We start from the raw sequence: 20,000 nt of genomic DNA on the forward strand, positions 1-20,000 counted from the left end.
TCCACGGTGTTACACCTCTATACACTGCACTCTGCACTCCCACTCACTCCACTATACACTCCCATTACTACACCATTTACACTACCAACTAAACAGTGTTAAGTTGGTCGTGTGAAATGGTGCAGTAATGTAAAAAAATGCAACCCACTGCACTCTAAAAATGCAGTGGTAATCAACACTCAGAGAGTACTCTGGGCACCACAATCATACAGGCATGAAGTTAAATCAACTATAGTGTTGAATGAACGCTACAAAATGTACTGTGTAGTACACTGCACTCTGCAACTCAATCTGCCATCCACTCCACCCCTGCACCACCCCACACTACCCACTGTATCAGGCACTAAACCAGGGGTGTCAACCTCAAATTTACAGTGGGTCGAAATCAAACTATGGGACGAAATCACGGGGCAAACTCAATATTTATTAGGCTATGTAAAAATGTACTAAATTCGTGCATTTAATGCTCAAAGGCAAATTTCACAAACACTCATGGCAATTCAAATGTGCCTGCACATATTCTGCTGTAAAAGAATGGGAGATACCAGAGGTACACTGGCTTGTGCCCGCTCATATGTGGCAGACCAAATGTTGTCATATTATACCATATGTTATATACATATGTGAATATGGGCCAACTGTCATACACATTTGAAATGACCTCGCGGGCCAGATAAAATGACCATGTGGGCCAGATTTGGCCCCCGGGCCTGAGTTTGACATCCCTGCGCGAAACCACCCACCACCCACCGCTGTAACCCAGGGAGGGCCTGTGCGGCGCGCGCTGCAGCTCCACTCCCCACTACAGCTCCAGCCCAGTCCCCTCCCCTCCCCTCCACTCGGCTCCGCACGCTCGGCTCCTTGTATACATATTTCTGCCATTTGTTTAAAGATATGCCAATTCCTGAATAATGTGCCCTGCCACACAGGCGGCCAGATCTCCTCGGCTGCTGGGGCTCCACAAAAAGCTGAGGTGCTGAGGGGAAACAGGGCAGGGCACGGCGGGGCGGGGTAGGGGTGAGGTGAGGGATTGGGGAGCTGGGGGAGATGGAAAGATCTTGAGAATAAAGGGAAGGAAAGGGATGAAGAGGGAAAGGTGCAAGTGAAAAGAAAGCAATGGAGAAAGAAAGAAAGAGAAAGAAGGAGAGTGTGTGTGTGTGTGTGTGTTTGTGTGTGTGTGTGTGTGTGTGTGTGTGTGTGTGTGTGTGTGTGTGTGTGTGTGTGTGTGTGTGTGTGTGTGTGTGTGTGTGTGTGTGTGTGTTTGTGTGTGTGCGTGCATGCATGCATATACGAGAGTTGGTGTGTGTGTGTGTGTTTGTGTGTGTGTGTGTGTGTGTGTGTGTGTGTGTGTGTGTGTGTGTGTGTGTGTGTGTGTGTATGGTGTGTGTGTGTGTGTGTGTGTGTGTGTGCGTGCATGCATGCATATACGAGAGTTGGTGTGTGTGTGTGTGTCAGTATGTGTGTGTGTGTGTTTGTGTGTGCGTGTGTGTGTGCGTGCGTGCATGCATATACGAGAGTTGGTGTGTGTGTGTGTGTGTGTGTGTGTGTGTGTGTGTGTGTGTGTGTGTGTGTGTGTGTGTGTGTGTGTGTGTGTGTGTGTGTGTGTGTGTGTGTGTGTGTGTGTGTGTGTGTGTGCGTGCGTGAGATTGCATGCGTGTGCATATTCGTGAATATAGTCAGTATGTGTGTGTGTGTGTATATAGTGCTGCTGTGTGTGGATCCATAGAGAAAGGGGGGTGGATGGGTGAGTAAGTGGTGAGGAGGGGTGGGGGGCTTTGTTTTGCCCATGTCTGTGTGCTGGCTGTCCAGAGCCAGATGCCCCTCTCCCAAATTAGCAGGGAACCCTCTCGGGGGCGTCCCCACAACTCCACACCACACGACACCCTCCACCAAGACTCCAGCCAGGTCCCCTAGGACGCAATCAGGCAGGGTGTCCCATCGTCTGCAACACTCACCGGCGAGGAGGCTGGAGGGGGGAGGGATTTGATGAGGAGGGCGTCCAGGGCTTGCTGGATGTGTCTGAGTGTGCCGTGGGGGATTGGTAACCATGGCGTGTGTGTATGTGCATGTGCGGGAGGGGATGTTCTGTTGAGGAGGGTGTTCAGGACCTGCTGGATATGCTTGAGTGTGGTGTGGTTGAGCAGGGTGACCACGGTGTTGCAGAACCCGGTGGTGAGGCCTGCTACAGGGGCGCTCACATTTTGCTAGGATTTGCTTGATGCACCTGAGTGTGGTGTGGTGTGATGTGCCACTGTAAGCAGGATGGTGCTGTTGCTGCCCCCCAGTGTGTGTGTGTGTGTGTGTGTGTGTGTGTGTGGTTGGAGGGTGTTTATAGGGGTGTTCTGGGTTTGCCCCATGTGTTTGCGTTTGAGTCTGGTTTGGTGTGGTGTGACGTCCGTATGGTATGGTGTGGTGTGATGTGGTGTGCTGTGCTGTGCTGTGCTGTGCTGTACCGTGCCGCTTGGTTGAGGTGAATGAGGCAGGGTTGAGGGTGGGGTGTTGCTGGTGCTGGTCTGGGTCCCTGCGCGGTGCGGTGCGGTGCGGTGCGGCGCGGTGCAGACGGTGTGGTGCAGGCGGCTCAGTGCGGCCGTCTGCTCTGTATGAGGCAGCGGCGTGACACGGCCAGGCAGGAGGCTAATTCATTAAAGCAGGCTCCTAATATAAACAGCCATTCATTTCAGCCGCTGACAGTGGGGCATCTGGACAATATGAGGCGCCCAAATAGAACTGCCACGCTACACACTCACGGCTGCAAATGTGTGTGTCTCCTGTGTGTTTGCGCGTGTGTGTGTGTGTGTGTGTGTGCGTGTGTGTGTGTGTGTGTGTGTGTGTGTGTGTGTGTGTGTGTGTGAGAGAGAGAGAGAGAGAGAGAGAGAGAGAGAGAGAGAGAGAGAGAGAGAGAGAGAGAGAGGCGAGGGAGAGAGCGAAAGAGGGATAGAGATAGAGAGAGAGACAGAGAGAGGGACAGAGAGAGGCAGAGAGATGAATGGAAAGAGAGAGGGAGAGAGAGTGAAAAAGTGTGTGTATCTGGGCATGTGCGTGTGTATGTGTGTAGGCCTGTATCTGTGCGCTGGTATGTGTGTACATGTGTTAGGGACGCCAAAGGAAATATGGACATTATGCATGTGTAGATGCTGTTGAGGGGGGAGAGAAAGGGAAAGAAAGAGAGACAGTGCAAGAGAGAGAGAGAAAGGCAGACGAAGGAATAGAGAGTGCTGAATGGTGCAGAGGATGGAGGAGTGTAAGGGGCATGAGAGAGAGAGAGAGAGAGAGAGAGAGAGAGAGAGAGAGAGAGAGAGAGAGAGAGAGAGAGAGAGAGAGAGAGAGAGACAGAGAGACAGAGAGACAGAAACATTACATTATAATACATTGCATTTGGCAGATGCTTTATAATAAAGTGACTTACAAACGAGGACATAATCATAGCCAACATCAGATACAAAGTGCGCAGGAAATATGCAGAACAACATCTGCCAACCGGGTGGACGGATTTGGACCAAATCATCCACGCTAACACCCTACACAAGGTACATGAACTGATTAACTTCTTTAGGCCAATACTTGCAAGATGAATTAACACTTTGGCATGAAGTTCCAGCCATTTTGATAAATGAATAGTGCCTTTCTGAGCATCAGTAAAATCCAAGAATGGAAGCCTGTAATGGGAGAGTGTGAGGTGGGAGTTACTGCAGGTAGCTTGCCAACCGGCCAACCGGCCAACCGGACGGGTGTAAATAGCAGTGAAGTAGGGAGTTGTTTTACTCACCACAGCAACAAACTGGGATCAGGTATTTACTGCGCAGGCAGAGCTGGCCCCTAGTCAGCTGCTCTACTGTGCCAATGTGACACACTTAATGACACATTAAGCCTCCCTCTTTCTCACTCTCTTCCTGTTTGTTACTTACATGCACACGTGCACGCGCGCGCACACGCACACACACACACGCACACGCACACGCACACACACACACACACACACACACACACACACACACACACACACACACACACACACACACACACTTGGGGACAAACTAGCCATTTGGATGCCTGATGATGCTATGATATGCATGGTACTTGATGTTTCATTTTATGTTTTTATTTTAATTATTAGGTTTCTCATCAGACACTCTTGACCAACACAGCACAATAAGGACAGAGCAATGACCACAAATTACATCCATCATATCAATTATCTGATTGGGTCAGACTAAGAGCAACCTGCTCAACCTGGGCCTCATTTCCGAAAGGGCCTTAAGTACTACTTAACGCTACGTGCTACTTAAGTTCACACGTAACAGCATCGTAGAGCTCACGGAGCGTTTCCCAAAGCCAACTTAGCAAAGAACCATCGCAGGTTGACACGTAACTCTACGAGAAATCCACGAGTGGCCTGGAGTAGTCTTAACGCGCTAAGATTGATCGTAACGGCATGGCACAGTGGAGACACCCACAGGATATGAAGGGAAAAGAAGAAACCTGCGCATAATATTGCTGTTTTAAGACGCGAGCGGCATGGCACAGTGGAGACACCCATAGGAAAAGAGGAAACTTGCGCTTCAAGTTGATGTTTTAAGACGGGAGTGTAAATATCATGGCAGCACAGTTGACACTGCAACGAAAATAAGAAGGTAACATTAGGCTAATTGTGGATGTGTATACCTATAAAATAAAAGCAATGTGTTTGGAAATATTTTACAGGTAGTAAAATAGTTCGACTGTGTTTGATAAACCTGGGCATAATTAAACTGTGATCAATCATAATTTGTGTGGGTGCTTCATAAACAAGAACAAGGCAAAATGAATAAGGGGCTTCGGCAACCAGAGACAATAGTGTTGATGTCGGAAGGCCACTTCCGAAACTTAATTTATTTTATATTTTTTATTATATTTTCCCTCTTTCATGTTCAAGTAGCCTAAGAAGGGGAAGGCGACGCAGAAAATACATGATAGTTGTAGGCGAAGGGTAAGCTATGACAAAAAAGGCAGCGATGGGGATTCATGTAGATTTTTTGTTTTAATAACAGCAGACTGCCGTGCAAAAATGTTCTCACAGTTGTGAAAGCCTTGAGCGCGCAATAGCCTACTTTGCGCACCGCTCAGCACATGTGCCAAGCTCTGCTCTCCCTATTCCGACTCTAGTAGGCTAAGCAATAACAAAAAGGCAGCGAGGGGATGTGTCAATTTTGATGGACATTGTTTTTCATAACAGCATGCTGACGTGCTCCCGACAGTTATCAAGCCTTGAACGCCTTGAGGTTGTAACTTTGCGCATCCCAATTTGGAACTCCACCTAGGCCTACTTGTCTTTTTAAATTAAGATGCAGTAGCCAACTGCACGCGCTTTATCTGGGTCTTAACGGCGTAGCTTATGGTTATTACCGTCAGTTGGGAGTTTTGCATGATTTCATTGTTTGTTTGTTATTTAATTTGCCAACAATAACTCCTGTCGATAGTTGTAAACTGCTATAAATGTAGTCCCACCCTTATAGAATGAAACTTTTGATACTGACACACGCCTTACATTTTGTAAGTGGTTTTAGCAGCAGATGACGGCACAGTTCACTCCGAGGACACTTCAGCACCACACATGTGGACAGCGACGCTACGAATGATCTTAGAGGCTGTGCACGCGCGTTCATGTACGAGTGTCTTTGGGAAACAGTCGGAGGAAATCTAAGAACATTCGTAGGATCACTGGTTAACGACACACGTAAGGCTAAGAACCATCGTTATCGGGAAACGAGNCCCTGCTTAGTTAATATGTAGTTCAGCTAACTTGGAACTTGGCTTTATTGTCAGTTTTATTGAGTGGATACAGGTGTGTCCAGTGCGTTGAGTCTCTGTGTTCAGTCTTGAAGTGCAGTGTGGTTCCAGGGGATGCTGTGGTTGTGGGTTGACTCCCAATGTTCTTAGGGGAGTCCGGGGGGGAGTAACTTACCGGTAGGACCAGAGATGTCAAAAATAAATAAATAAACACAGTTTCCTTCCAACACAGGTAACTTATCTGATAGGGATCTACAGGATCCAAGATCCGGGTCCGGATCCGGCAGGATAATAGGGTTTTTCAGACTATCCTGATCCGGCAGGATCTTAAGCCGTGGATCCGGTATCCGGCAGTTACCTAAAAATCAGGATCTGGGACATCTCTACTTTTTACGTAGCCTAGGCTTTTCAGTCAGTCTTTCACAACCCCAATCGCTGCATGGAGTGAAAGCCCTTTGGAAGCGGCCGTTGAAGGCAGTGTGGCAGTAAGCCAATGAATCTTAAAAATAGCTTGCGCCAACGTAATAAAAAAGGCCCACGTGTGCGAGTTGGCTATGTGTTTCGACCCTTTCGTAGGATCCGGTATCCGGTTCCGGATCCGGCAGGATCTTAAGCAGTGGATCCGTTATCCGGCAGGATCCTAAAAATCTGGATCCGGTGCATCTCTATTATCTGAGTAACCAGTAGACCTGTGTACTTGTCTTATGATCAGCTAACTCTGTGCTGGTTGGATCAAATCTGTACAATAGACTCACTGGTGTAACAGCTATGAGATGTCATGTGTTTTACTTACACTTTTGACACCTCAGCTTATGATTATTAAAGGGTCTTAAGGCTTTATTTCTCAGTTATGTAACAGGGCTGTGCTGTTGGGAGATTTACTGCTTCATTTGCTTCATCTCTTCAGCTCATCTCATCTCATCTGTTTCAGTGATAAGCCAGACTACTGACATTTTGTTGGAGAAAGGGCTCCCCTCCCCTCATTTTTTCGTTCTAGTTGACAGGTTTTGTTCTGTATGTTTTACCATGTTAACTCAACACTAGAAAATAGTAGGGAGAATTACACTCAAAATTTAACTCGTTCAATTAAATGTAAATAAACACAGAATTTTTTTTTTTTACAGTGGTATAGCTGGTGAAAAAATGTGGTTCGTGCCCACAAAACATTTACAATGGCTTACTATGACTGTTAGTTAGAATAGGCCCCACTGTAGCCAACCAGTAAAACCGAGCAGAGAGTCATGGAGCACTTGGGATGAATGCAACCTGGCTGACAGTGACATACAGACAAACTAGACTGGAGAGAGAGAGAGAGAGGGGGGGGGGGGGGGGTTGAGAGAGAAAGCTTGAGCTTGAGCTTATGTCAGTGAAGTGTGTGCAGTAAGAGAAGCAGGGAGACCAAGCCGCAACCTGGCGCTTTCTTACTACCACAGTCTAAAACACACCCACCCATATGCACGCACGCACGCACGCACGCAAGCACACACACACACACACACACACACACACACACACACACACACACACACACACACACACACACACACACACACACACACACACACACACACACACACACACACACGTCAACGTATCAGCACCATGTGGCTTTGCACAGGAACTGTGCCATTGCAAACAGTCTGACCAAAGTCAACAAGAAATCGCTGAGTACAACCCCACAGCACAGGGCTGCCCAGCTTTGACATGTCATATGCTGCCTCTCAATCCCTAAAAACTCAAAAACGTTAGTGGGTATCTCTAATATAATGTATAAAATGAAATCAAAAGCATATCATATTATTGTATACGTCTCATTGTTTCCTGGTATACTTGTGTATGGATTTGTGGTTCATATTATTTTTTTCTGAAGCTTTGTCACACAAAACAACTTTCGATTAAATATTATATTATATATGATATAAAAATATCAATATTTGCAGTGTTTAAGGCACATCTTGGTATATTAGAACATGACAGAAATAATTTAATGCTTACTCAAAGTCTGAGCCATATAGAGTATACTGGTATAAGCTGATAGGTAAAAGCTGACAGCTTTTTGAAAATGGTAATATGCCTATAGGCCTGTGTTAGAAATTTGACACTACCAGAATGGTAATGACAATGTATTAAGGGCTCTATGTGATGTTGTATAGTAGCATACTATGCAAGTTAAGTTTTTTCAACTAAAAGTGAAGCATTCCACAGGCAACAGGATGTGTATTACAAATCATATTGACAGTACTGACTTGTCAACCTCAGCATGTAAAGCAGACAGAGGGCACTGCCTCCTTTGTGCCCTTCCAGTAACCCCTCCAGCCAGTAATTATGGTCCATACTTTATCAAAACTTAAGTTTGAGTTCAGAACGCAGGTAGGAAAAGCATCAAAAATACTGTACCAGCAACTTGCTTCACTGCACGTTTTTTCAGACTCAGTCTTACACTTAGCTGACGCTTCTCTCCAAAGCGACTCATGTACAGGGTATTGGTTTCAGTCCCTGGAGTGTGGGGTTTTGTGCCTTGCTCAAGGCAGTGGAAGGATGGGATTCGAACCTGAAATCCTCTTAAGGCCATCTCCTTAACCACTAGGACACGGCTGCCTACAAATATACTAAATCTGTACTATATACTCTGGCTTACATTGTGCTAAATCTTTTTCTGTTGTAGCCTTTTCTGTTATTATTATATTTTATATAAATTATATATTATGTATTATATGCATGTGTAAGAGCACGTACTGTTGACAGAGTAGCCAGCATGGCGATCCGAGCTCGGCTGGACACGCTTCATGCTGCACGTCTCCAACAGTACAGTACACCCTGCCAGCTTTGACCGGACCCAGGACAAAGTCATCTGAAGGTTCCCCCACTCAATATACTGTATGCAGTGTGTAGTGCAGACTCTGTAGTGTAGACTCCTCTCTATGGGTCTGGGACAGCTGACCCTTTTGAACCCCCCCCTGTCGACTTCCTTGCCCACAGTATGTGCATGTGCCCTGCCGTTGCCCCCCATGCAGTGTAGTCAACAACCCAGCCGTCTCCCGACCACAGCGGCCGACCGCACTCGGAAAAGCCCCACGCAGGCATTCCTCTGGGGTGGAGCAGAGAGGAGCTATGCAGGCCATACCTCAAGCAAGGGCAGATGATGAGGGGGTTGGGACAAACAAAATGCCGCCCGCCGACGATTAATAGGTAGGCTACGTCTGGTCTGCCCGTCCTGCATGAGGACGGCAGAACAAAAAAAAAACAACAACGTCGACCAATTCCTTTGCTTTTTGCGTGTTGACTTTTTCGAAACATAACCATGTGCTATTGAGAGTACAAAGGAGGGAATTCTTGTTCATATAAAGCGGTGGTTGTTGTTGATGATGAGGGGGTCAGTTTGAGCTTACTTTGGATGTGGAGGCCAGGCCAGCCGACGTGCTGAAAGTCAGCAGGTTTTCTTCAATTCTGTCTCAGCATGTTTCTCTCCCTATCTCTCTCCTACTTCTCTTTCTCTGTCTCTTCCTCTCTCCCTATGTCTCCCTCATCATCTCTCTGTCCAGCACGTGCACCCTCACACACTCAATCCATCCATGCACCCCCCCCCCAAAAAAAAAAAAATGAATAAAAATAAATAAAAAAAATACCAGGGAGCTTGGTGGGGACAGTGTTTTTTGAGGGGGACACATACATTGGCAAGAGAGAACAATATTTAATGTAATGAACATATAACATACAAAAATACATGTCATGCCACGGCCAGATATTAATATTTTCATTATGTCATTGGCTGTTCAGCACATGGGCCAAAACAGGGGCCAGGAGGAAATCTACAGGGGCCCTGGCCCACTCTGCCCCCAGTCTAGAATCGCCCCTGCTCCTCTGTGTTGTTTTCCCCCCTATCAGGTCAGAGGGCCACCTCTGAGCATCACCCTGATGCCTTTTGACACAAGGGGCCTCCCCAGCGCAGCAGCAGCAGCAGCAGCAGCAGCAGCAGCACAAGCCACCCCCTCCCTCCCTCCTTTTCACCCCCTCAACCTTCAGTATACGCCCTTCATTCTGACACCGCCACCCCTGCTCGCCCCCCTGCCTTCAACCACCCCACCCATCACCCATCACCCACCTCTCCTCCACTCCCACTGCAGCCCGTCTCCTCAACACACACCACAGGCCTCCCCAGCCCTCACCAACCCAGAACCCAGGCCACTGCTCACAAGCCCCTCCACAGCTAACTACACATTCAGCCTATCCTCCCCTGCACTCCTTTCTGAACCAAGCAAAAGTTACAAAGTGACAAAATGACACAAGCGACAAAAGAAACAGAGTTTGACCGTTAAAAACAGAATCCAAGCATTCCAGCATTCCAGTTGGCTGCCGTGGCTGTCACCAAACGACATCACATGGCTCATTTTCATAATAGTAACGGAAGTTCAACTACAAACTGTTGCCTGCTTGTGTCGCTCAAATCACCTTGTCACCCAAATGGCTTACATCTCCTTTGTTGCCTGCTCCTTGTACAAAGTCAATTACTTATGTCACCATTGTCGCTCTTGTCACCTTTGGTGTGTTTCTGCAGTTAGCCAAAGCTCTTCACAGCCCTAGCCTAACCCCAGCTCACCACACCCTGGCCCTCCCAAGCGTAGCCTCAATTCACTACATCCCAGCCACCCTTCCCTCCCCTGCTCTGCTCAGCCTCCTCCTCAGTCAAAACCCCTCAGAGCACCAGCCACCCAGGACAGCCCCAGCCTATATTACCCTCTACCCCCCACCCTGCCCTCCCCAGCCCAGCCTCAGCCACCCTGCCCTCCCCAGCCCAGCATTACAGGGCAGGATGAAAGCCTTCCCCCCTCCCCCTCCCCCTCCCTCTCCCTCTGCCCCCTCTGCCTCCCCCGGCCCTGTCTCCTATGTGTTTATCTTATCATCAGCCTCCTTATTGGTAAATACAGGGAGAAGGGCTCCCTCTCTCTCCCCCTTATAGAGTCTCTCTCGCTCTCTCTCTCGCTCTCTCTCTCTCTCGCTCTCTCTCTCTCTATTCTTCTATGTCTCTCTCCTTCGGTCGTACTCTATCCATCCTCTCACTTTGTTTCTCTCTGTCTGTCTTTCTGCTACTTTTCTCATCCCCAATCTGTTTCTGTCTGTATTCCTTTCCTCCATTCTCTCTCTCTCCTATTCTCTCTCTCTCTCTCTCTCTCTCTCTCTCTCTCTCTCTCTCTCTCTCTCTCTCTCTCTCTCTCTCTCTCTCTCTCTCTCTCTCTCTCTCTCTCCCTCTCTCCCTCTCTCTGGGGAGTCGGTGCTGGCTGCGGGAGTGCCTGTGTAACTATAGTGCCCAGTGTTTAGGCTATTAGAGGAGCCTATTTACAATCTGGAGTTTCCTATTGATTATGTCTGCCGTGAACTCTGTTTACTCACCAAATAAATAACACATGTGGCTCTTCCTCCTCCTCCTTCTCTTCCTCCTCCTCCTCCTCCTCCTCCTCCTCATCTCTCTCTTTCTTTCTCTCTGTCTTTCATTCACTCTTTCAGTCTTTCTCATTCTGCCTCTCTGTCTCTGTCTCTGTCTCTGTCTCTGTCTCTCTCTCTCTGTCTCTCTCTCTGTCTCTCTCCCTTCTCTCTCTCTCTGTCTCTCTCTCCCCTCTCTCTCTCTCTCTTTACCTCTGAATATTGTGTCCTGTCTTTCAAGTTTGTTTTTTTGGATGCACTCCTTTGGATACACCCCTTCTCTTTTTCAGTTGAGTGCTTCTTGTTTTGTCTTATAATCAACTTTATATTTATTTATTTATCCATTTGTTTGTTTTAAGCTCTTTGGACCTCTTAAGGTAAGCCATGGCCCTTTATGTAATAGCCTGACCTTGTCATCGAGAGTACCTTTGATCACAAACACACTCACTCACACACACTCACACGCACACACACTCACTCACTCACACACACGCGCGCGAACGCACCCACGCACCCACTCACGCACGCACGCACACACACACACACACACACACACGGCCTCCCTCTCATTCTCTCTGTTTTTCTTTTATTCACTCCTGCCTTGCTCCTCTAAATCTCTTCGTGTCTCTTCTCATTGGTAACAGAACCCTGCGTGTTCACAAGACAAATGGCCCATGTGTCATTCCTTCCATTTCTCCTCCTCCTCCTCCTCTCCTCCTCCCTCTTTTTGTCCTCTACGCTCCCTCGCTCCACTCGCTCCTCGCCGCGACACCACTGATCACACAGATAGAGAACAAGATAAGACCTCAGTCTTCCCAACCTTCCCTCCCTCTCCCGCTCTCTGTCTCTCTGTCCGTTTCCCTGCCTCGATCTCTCACTCTATCTCTATTCGTCCATATCTCTCTCTCTCTCTCTCTCTCCGTATGCATGTTGCAGCTGTATGCCACTAACTAAAGCCACCCAACCACCAACACTGCCACAGTGGCAGCCATCACCAATCACGCACCCTATATGACAGAGAGAGAGATAGAGAGACAGACACACGCAAACACACACACACACACACACACACACACACACACACACACACACACACACACACACACACACACACACACACACACACACACACACACACACACACACACACACACACACACACACACACACACAAAGACAGACAGCATGGAGGGGAACAGGCAGGCATACAGACGGATATACAGAAAGACAGACAAAAAGAAAGAAGACAGACAGATAGGATAGAGAAGCAGCCCAACAGAAAGGCAGATGGACATTCAGACAGACATACAGCCTCCATGTTGCACACACACAACAAAGAGAATGTCACTCAGTCCGCCTCTCTGACGCTGTCGGTCAACTCTCTTACCCCCCACCCCCTATTCGCTCTCCCTCTGATTTCTCCTTTCATCTTCCTCTGCCATGTTAGACGGCACCATAACTGGGATATAAAGCAATGCTTGCGCACTGCACTCATCAGCAGGGCTGGACTGAGGGAGAAATAGGGCCCGGGCACTTTTGGATTAAAGGGGCCCCTCATAATTAGCAGCGCAGGCCCCTCTTTTCAGAAATGTAAAAAGAAAAAAAAATGTAAATCATTTCTGAAAAGAGGGGCCAACGATTGTGCGGGGCCCACTCTGCCAGATGGCCAGTCCAGCCCTGGTCATCAGCATCACATAGAGCAATGTCAGACACAGCAGTCTTGAACATAATCAGGCATGCAAAGCAAATACGAGACGTCAGTGAAATCTTAGATGACACCATAGCTCTTTTTTTTTGATACTTTTTATTTATGGTATTTTATAGATGCAAGACAATTACAAAGACAAAAAAGCAGGGAAAAAAACTAAAAAACAAAAAGAAAAATAATGTGGAGGTCAGGAGAATAAGCGCATATCACAGTCAATACAATACAATACAATACTATCAATACAATACAATAGTCTCATTAACCTGTGTTGTTAGTTCTGTCATTTATGTAAACGGACCATTTAATCCACTTTCTTTCTCCAATTTCTTTTTGCAGCCTTAGGGAATAGGTCATCTGCTCAAGAAGATGTAAATGTTTTACGATGCCAACAAATGTGCCCACCGTAGGTGTATTTTTCTGTAGCCAATATTTGGTAATTGCCTTTTTCCCTGCTGCCATCATAATTTTTAAGAGGTACTCATCATCTTTGTCTAATTCCTCAGGAAGATGACCTAAGTACAGAGAAAGAAATGTCATATCCACACTATAACCCAACACCTTATCAATAACTTCTGTCACCTCCATCCAGTAAGTCTGAATGGAGGGACACAACCAAAATATATGAGCATGATCCACCATGTTTTCTCCACATTGTCTCCAGCAGCCCAGCTGAGTGTCTGTTTGTTTGCCCTTTTGCTTAGGGGTTATAAAGAAGCGGATCAGGTTTTTCCAGCAAAAGTCTCTCCACCCCAATGAGTTTGTAGTAGTTGACTGTATTTTCCAAGCATTCGTCCATATGTCCTCTGTTATTACAATGTCCAGTTCTTTTTCCCAGCGTTGCTTCACATATTCTGTTGAGTCCTTCTTAAGAGATCTGACAGCATGGTACAGTTTACTTATCAGCCCTTTACTGCTCATGCAGTTGTACGCTCCAACAAATAATTGAACAACCTTAGAACACTCTTTCTGTTCAGAGTCCCTAACCTCTTTACAGAAATAATCAGACATTTGCAAGTACCTGTAAAAATCCTGCCTCCTCAGGCCATGGACCTTACATATATGTTCAAAACTGTGGAGTTTTCCATCTTTAACTATTGTACATAGAGATGTGATACCTTGATGGACCCATTGTTTGTATCTGAAGTCATACAATGATGGTTTATAGTCAGGATCATAAGCAGGCCAGCTGAGTAGTTTTACTTCCCTCTGGAGCTGATGGCGTTTAACCATTTCAAACCATATCTTAAATGATAAGTTCACCCAGTTGCTTTCTGTCTGTGGTCTTGACATATCCCTGTCGACACAACCCATATATGCCTGTAAGGGGACATCTGTTAAAGATGTCTCTATATCTTTCCACTTAGCTTTATAAGATGGGTTGCATAGACAGACAAGTGGCCTCAGCTGAGCAGATATATAATAGTCCTTTATAGATGGGAGTGCCATACCCCCTTGCAACCGTGGCAACTGGAGAGTGGAGAATTTAACCCTTGGCCTCTTATTGTTCCACACAAATAATGAAATGTGCCTATTCCATTCTCTGAATTGTTTTGTAGGAATATCTATAGGAAGTGATAAAAAAAGATAAAGTAATCTGGGCAAGATGTTCATCTTAACTGTTCTAATTCTACTGCCAAAGTCAAGGGGGAGGAGACTCCACCTGTTAAGATCCTCATATATTTTTTTACTAACATTGTTGTAATTACGTTGGAATAACTGAGACAAATCTTTAGTCAAATAAACTCCTAAGTATTTAATTTGGGTAGAGTGCCAGTTAAATGTATATTTAGTTCTAAGTTCCTGCGTGGGAGCAAAATTAAATGTCATAACCTGAGTTTTATCTATATTGAGAACATAACCTGAATATTTCCCATATGTTTCCAACATGTCCATTAAAATAGGCAGGCCAGAGGCTGGTTCAGACAAAGTGACAAGTACATCATCGGCATATAGGCTTACTTTATATTCTTCTCCACCTATGGAGATACCCCTCAGTTTTTCCTCCTGCCTTATGGCCTGTGCCAAAGGTTCAATGAACAGGTTGAAGAGACTAGGACTGGCAGGACAGCCCTGTCTACATCCACGCTCCAGCCTAATAGGATCTGAAAGACTGCCATTTACCTTAATTCTAGCTATAGGGGAGGAATAAAGAGCTTGAATATAACTGATGAACTTATCCCCAAAGCCGAATCTTCTCATTACTGAATAAAGAAAATTCCAGCCCACTGAGTCAAAGGCCATGGCAGCATCTAAACTTAAAATAATGGCCCTTGACTGTGTTGTGTTGATATGTTCAATAATGTGGAGGGATCTCCTAATATTATCTTGTGTTTGTCTATTCCTAATGAATCCGGTTTGATCCTCATCTATTAGATCGTGCATTGCTGTTTCCATTCTTTTCGTTAAGATTGTTGCATAGAGTTTATAGTCTGAATTTAACACACTGATTGGTCTATACCCTTTGCAATCAGTCCTATCCTTCCCTTCCTTAGGGATGACAGATATGAATGCCTCTCTCCAAGATGGCGGGGTATATCCATCCTCTAATATGTAATTAAAGCAAGTATCAAGAAGGGGTACCAAATGTTCCCTCATGGTTTTGTACCATTCTGGGGGAAATCCATCCACACCAGGTGACTTGTTATTATTCAGACTTGAGATGGCATCATTTATCTCCTCCCCTGTTATTGGTTGAGTTAGTATGTCATTGATTTGTGTACCAATATTTGGTAGGTCTAAAGAATTCAGGAACTCTGTTATAGATTGCATATCTGCCTGGTCCCTATTAGAGTAAAGGGATGTATAGTATTTCTCAAATGATTTCTGTATGTCATCTACATCTGTAACAATCTTATTTGTGACAGGGTCTTTTATCCTATGAATTGTATTTTCAGCCTGTTGTTTCTTTAGTCTCCAGGCTAACAACTTTGACGCTTTGGGACCAGCCTCATAATATCTTTGTTTCATAAATCTGAGTTTTTTCTCCACCTCCTCACTTAATATTTTGTCTATATCCTGTTTAACAAGTCTTATTTGTTGTACAATGGCGTGGTCTCTATTGGTGATATGCATTTGTTCAAGGTTCTTTAATTTTTCTTCCAAGTCTGACAGTTGCATTGTTTTTAACTTTTTTGATAAGGCTGACCAAGCTATTATCTTGCCTCTAAGGACGGCCTTAAACGCATCCCATAGCATACTAGGGTTTACAGTCCCATTATCATTTTCCTGAAGATATAAATCTAGCTCAGTTTTCATCATAGACACAAAACTGGCATCATTTAACATACCACAGTTTAACCTCCAAAGGGTTTTGCGTTTTCTACCTTCTAAATGCAGTGTTATATGAATTCCTGCATGGTCAGAGAGGATTTTCTGGCCAATTTTACATTCTTTAATTCTGTGTAGATCTTTTTTATACATAAACACATAATCTAGTCTGGAGTGAGTCCCATGTCTCCCAGAGTAGAAGGTATACCCAGGTTGTGAACCATGTATTGCTCTCCACACACATCACTCAGTCCTAGTTCTCTTATGGCCTTATTAATTATTTTTTCTGTGGGGGTTCTTTTCCTGTTTTTATTAGTGGTGTCTAAAGAGGGATTGAGTAAAGAATTTAAATCACCAGAGCAAATAAGCGTTCCATATGTCTCTGTTGCAATCAGATCAAACACCCTTTTAAAGAATGAAGTCTGACTCCCTGGAGGGGCATAAATATTAAACAAAGTCACTTCTTGCTGATCTATTTTGCATTTAACCAGAACAAACCTACCTTCTTTATCCCTTATTTCAGAAACAAATTCAAATGGGGTGGAGTTTGAAATTAGTATTATTACTGCCCTTTTCCTTCCATTTTCATATGATGAAAAAAAAATAATTTTTAAAACCCAGCTTTTAAAATGTTTCATGCTCAACTGCAGACAGATTTCCTGCCAAAACACTATATTCACTCTGTCCCTTTTAGCCTTGGCTATCATCTTACTACGTTTTATAGGGTTGCTAAGCCCATTTACATTCCATGACAATATGTTATAACATTGATAGTACATTCATATTATCATTTGCATCATGTGATCTACACTCCCAGACCTCAAAGAAAAACAAGTAGGAAAAAAAAGGAAAACGTAATGGAACTACAACTATAATACAGACAAATGAACAGGGCTCCCAACAAGAAAGGTGACACATCATCACCTTTAGGAAGAGGGAGGGAACTGCCACTAGGTGGGGTCCCTCAGTCAGCTGACGCAAAAACAAAAAAGATTTGTGGCAGTCTGATGACAGTGCATAGTATCAGCTTTACAAATATAAACAAAATAGACGACTATTCAGGCGAGTGGTTCTCCTCATCTGAGGCATCCTTCCTGCGATATTCCTGTAGCCTCTCTCTCACCTGCTGTTGGTATTCTTCCCCTCTGTTGCGGGGCTTAATCACCTCCCATGGTAGCAGCTTGTCAAGCGAGGCCTCCGTGTGAGCCCCCGTGTTTCTTTCGCATGTGATCTTGCCCACGTCGAACCCACGCCTCCTCAGATCCTCTGCTGCTTGCGTCGCGTTGTAATAGGTGACCGCGCCGCCCGGTAGATGAACTCGCATTCTGGTCATCGGAGTCCGGAATCTTATCCCCCTTTCCTTCAGCGCTTTCTTAACAGGGACGTATTCCTTCCTTTTCTTTTGGACAGCTTCGGCATAGTCATGGTCAAAATACACTCGCTTGTCATCGTGGCTAAGACCTTTGTTCCAGGCTGCGGTGAGGATCTTTTCTTTCACTGTGAACTGGAGGAAACGAACCACCATTGAGCGTGGTGGAGCATCAGGGGATGGTTTAGCAGCCAGCGCTCGGTGAGCGCGTTCTATCCCAAGGTCGCAGCTCCATGTCGGGTCGATGTCATCACTGAGTTGGGTCTTAATCATATTCACCACAAACGCTGTTGCAGAAGTACCCTCTGCGTCCTCTGGTATTCCATAAATTCTGATGTTGTTTCGTCTGGCGTGCCCCTCCATCTCGGTCACTTTATCCCTCAGCGTTTGTTGGTTTGCCAGCAACTGGGTTAGCGTATCCTTCACAGCAATGTCCCATCGCTCCGCGTCCGCCATGCCATGTTCAATCTCTCCAACTCGCTCAGTAACATCCTCAACTCGGCTGGTCACATCTTGAAGTTTTGTACGCATTTCAGAAGTGAAATCGTCCATTTGCTTTTTAATATCTTCTCTTAGACATTTACTAAATTCTTTTAAGTCCTTTTTCAGTTCAGTTCTTAGGCATTCCATTCCTTTAGCCACAGCTGCACTCACTGCTTCTCGAATTGTCTCCATAACTTCGCCATGTGCTCCTCCGTGTTTTTCAGCATCTCTCTGCTTTTCCTCGGTTTCTCGCCCTTTCGTCGTCTTTCCTTTCGTGGATTTGCCCGCACTCATTCTTGCAAATGAATTTTAAACAAAATATATGAATTTTTATCAAATTGAGTGGGAAAAAATAAAGCTGATACAGGAGCTCAGGTTTTACGCTGCCATCTCAACTCTCGCGCCACCGGAAGTCCCAGATGACACCAATAGCTCTGATGTAAATCAACATAAAATGCCACAGTTGAGAACATCACCAGGAGTGAAAAGCTACATAGTGTAGTAGAGCATAATCATTACATTACATTACATTATTATTACATTTATTACACTTAGTTGATGCTTTTATGTGTGTATTCTGTATTGTGTATTATGTACTGTACTGTGGCTCCTCTATGCTGCTGCTTGACACCTTAATTTCCTCTGGGATCAATAAATGTTTACTCTACTCTACTCTCTCTACTCTACTCCACGCGTCTCTACTCTACTCTACTCTACTCTACTCTACTCTACTCTACTCTGCTTTGCTCTACTTGCAATAAATACAGGGTATTGGTTATAGTCCCAGGGTCAATGTGGGACTACTGTAGGTCCTCATTTAAGGTCCATGGGTGGCTTCAGCCATCTTCAGTCATGGATGATATAGGACCCATACTGCACCTGCATCCTTCCCATTCAAAAACCAACTTCCTCAGCATTAGACCACGACAGATGTACAGAGCATGAGCAGGTATTGACAGTGTGACAATGTCACAAGGCTTCAGGATTATTTAATGACATACATTTTGGTTCTGGGTGGATCTGGATTTTAGAATTACAATTACATTTCCTAAAAAAAACATTCTTTTTCCTGCCAGTGGAAAGATTTCCCTAACAAAATAAACATTAAAAAAAAAAACATTTTTATAATATAAACAGCTGAAATTTCAGATGATATTTGGTCCCACAGTGTTGATTTTACTCTTAAGTGATTTGTCAGTGTTGAAAATAATCTTCCTGGATTTTTACATGTTTACTCTGAAATATTGATGCCCCGTTTCTTTTTCTCTCTGCCAAGCATGGTATGTATTTACTAACATTTACCACATCAAAATGTGAGCAGCATCCTTCCTTCAAACCAATGCCCAATCCATCCAGGGGAAACAGCATCATGGTCATCTCCACAAAAAGACTCTCCCATCACCAAACCTCTTGTAGACCTTTTATGGCTAAAAGACGTGGACAACAACGAATGCAAACAATGGACATCCAACATATGAACCCTTATAAGCAGAGACAGGTCCATGACACGACGTCTCACATCAAATGAAAAAAAAAAATCTACTCACGAAGCGACCAAATCCGACCAACTGACACACACACACACACACACACACACACACACACACACACACACACACACACACACACACACACACACACACACACACACACACACACACACACACACACACACACACACACACAAGAAACAAAAAATCTGTGACAGATTTTGGTCACCCTGCAGAGGGAGGCATTATGGAAACTGGATCTGGTTCTTTTTTTGTTTACGTTTTAACAGTACGTGGAGCCTTCGCATGTCTATGTCTATGTCTATGTCTATGTCTATGGCTCAGTGGCAGCATTATGGCAGTAGACAGCAGAGACAGTAGTAATAGACTGGGCTCCTCTGCTATGGCCCCTGGCCTGCCCGCCTGCACTGCCTAGCGAAATGGGATGTCGAAATGATCTGCCATTACTATACTATGTATATTATAATACTTACATTAC

Source organism: Engraulis encrasicolus, chromosome 13 (assembly GCF_034702125.1).
Source record: "Engraulis encrasicolus isolate BLACKSEA-1 chromosome 13, IST_EnEncr_1.0, whole genome shotgun sequence".
Taxonomy (NCBI): Eukaryota; Metazoa; Chordata; class Actinopteri; order Clupeiformes; family Engraulidae; genus Engraulis; species Engraulis encrasicolus.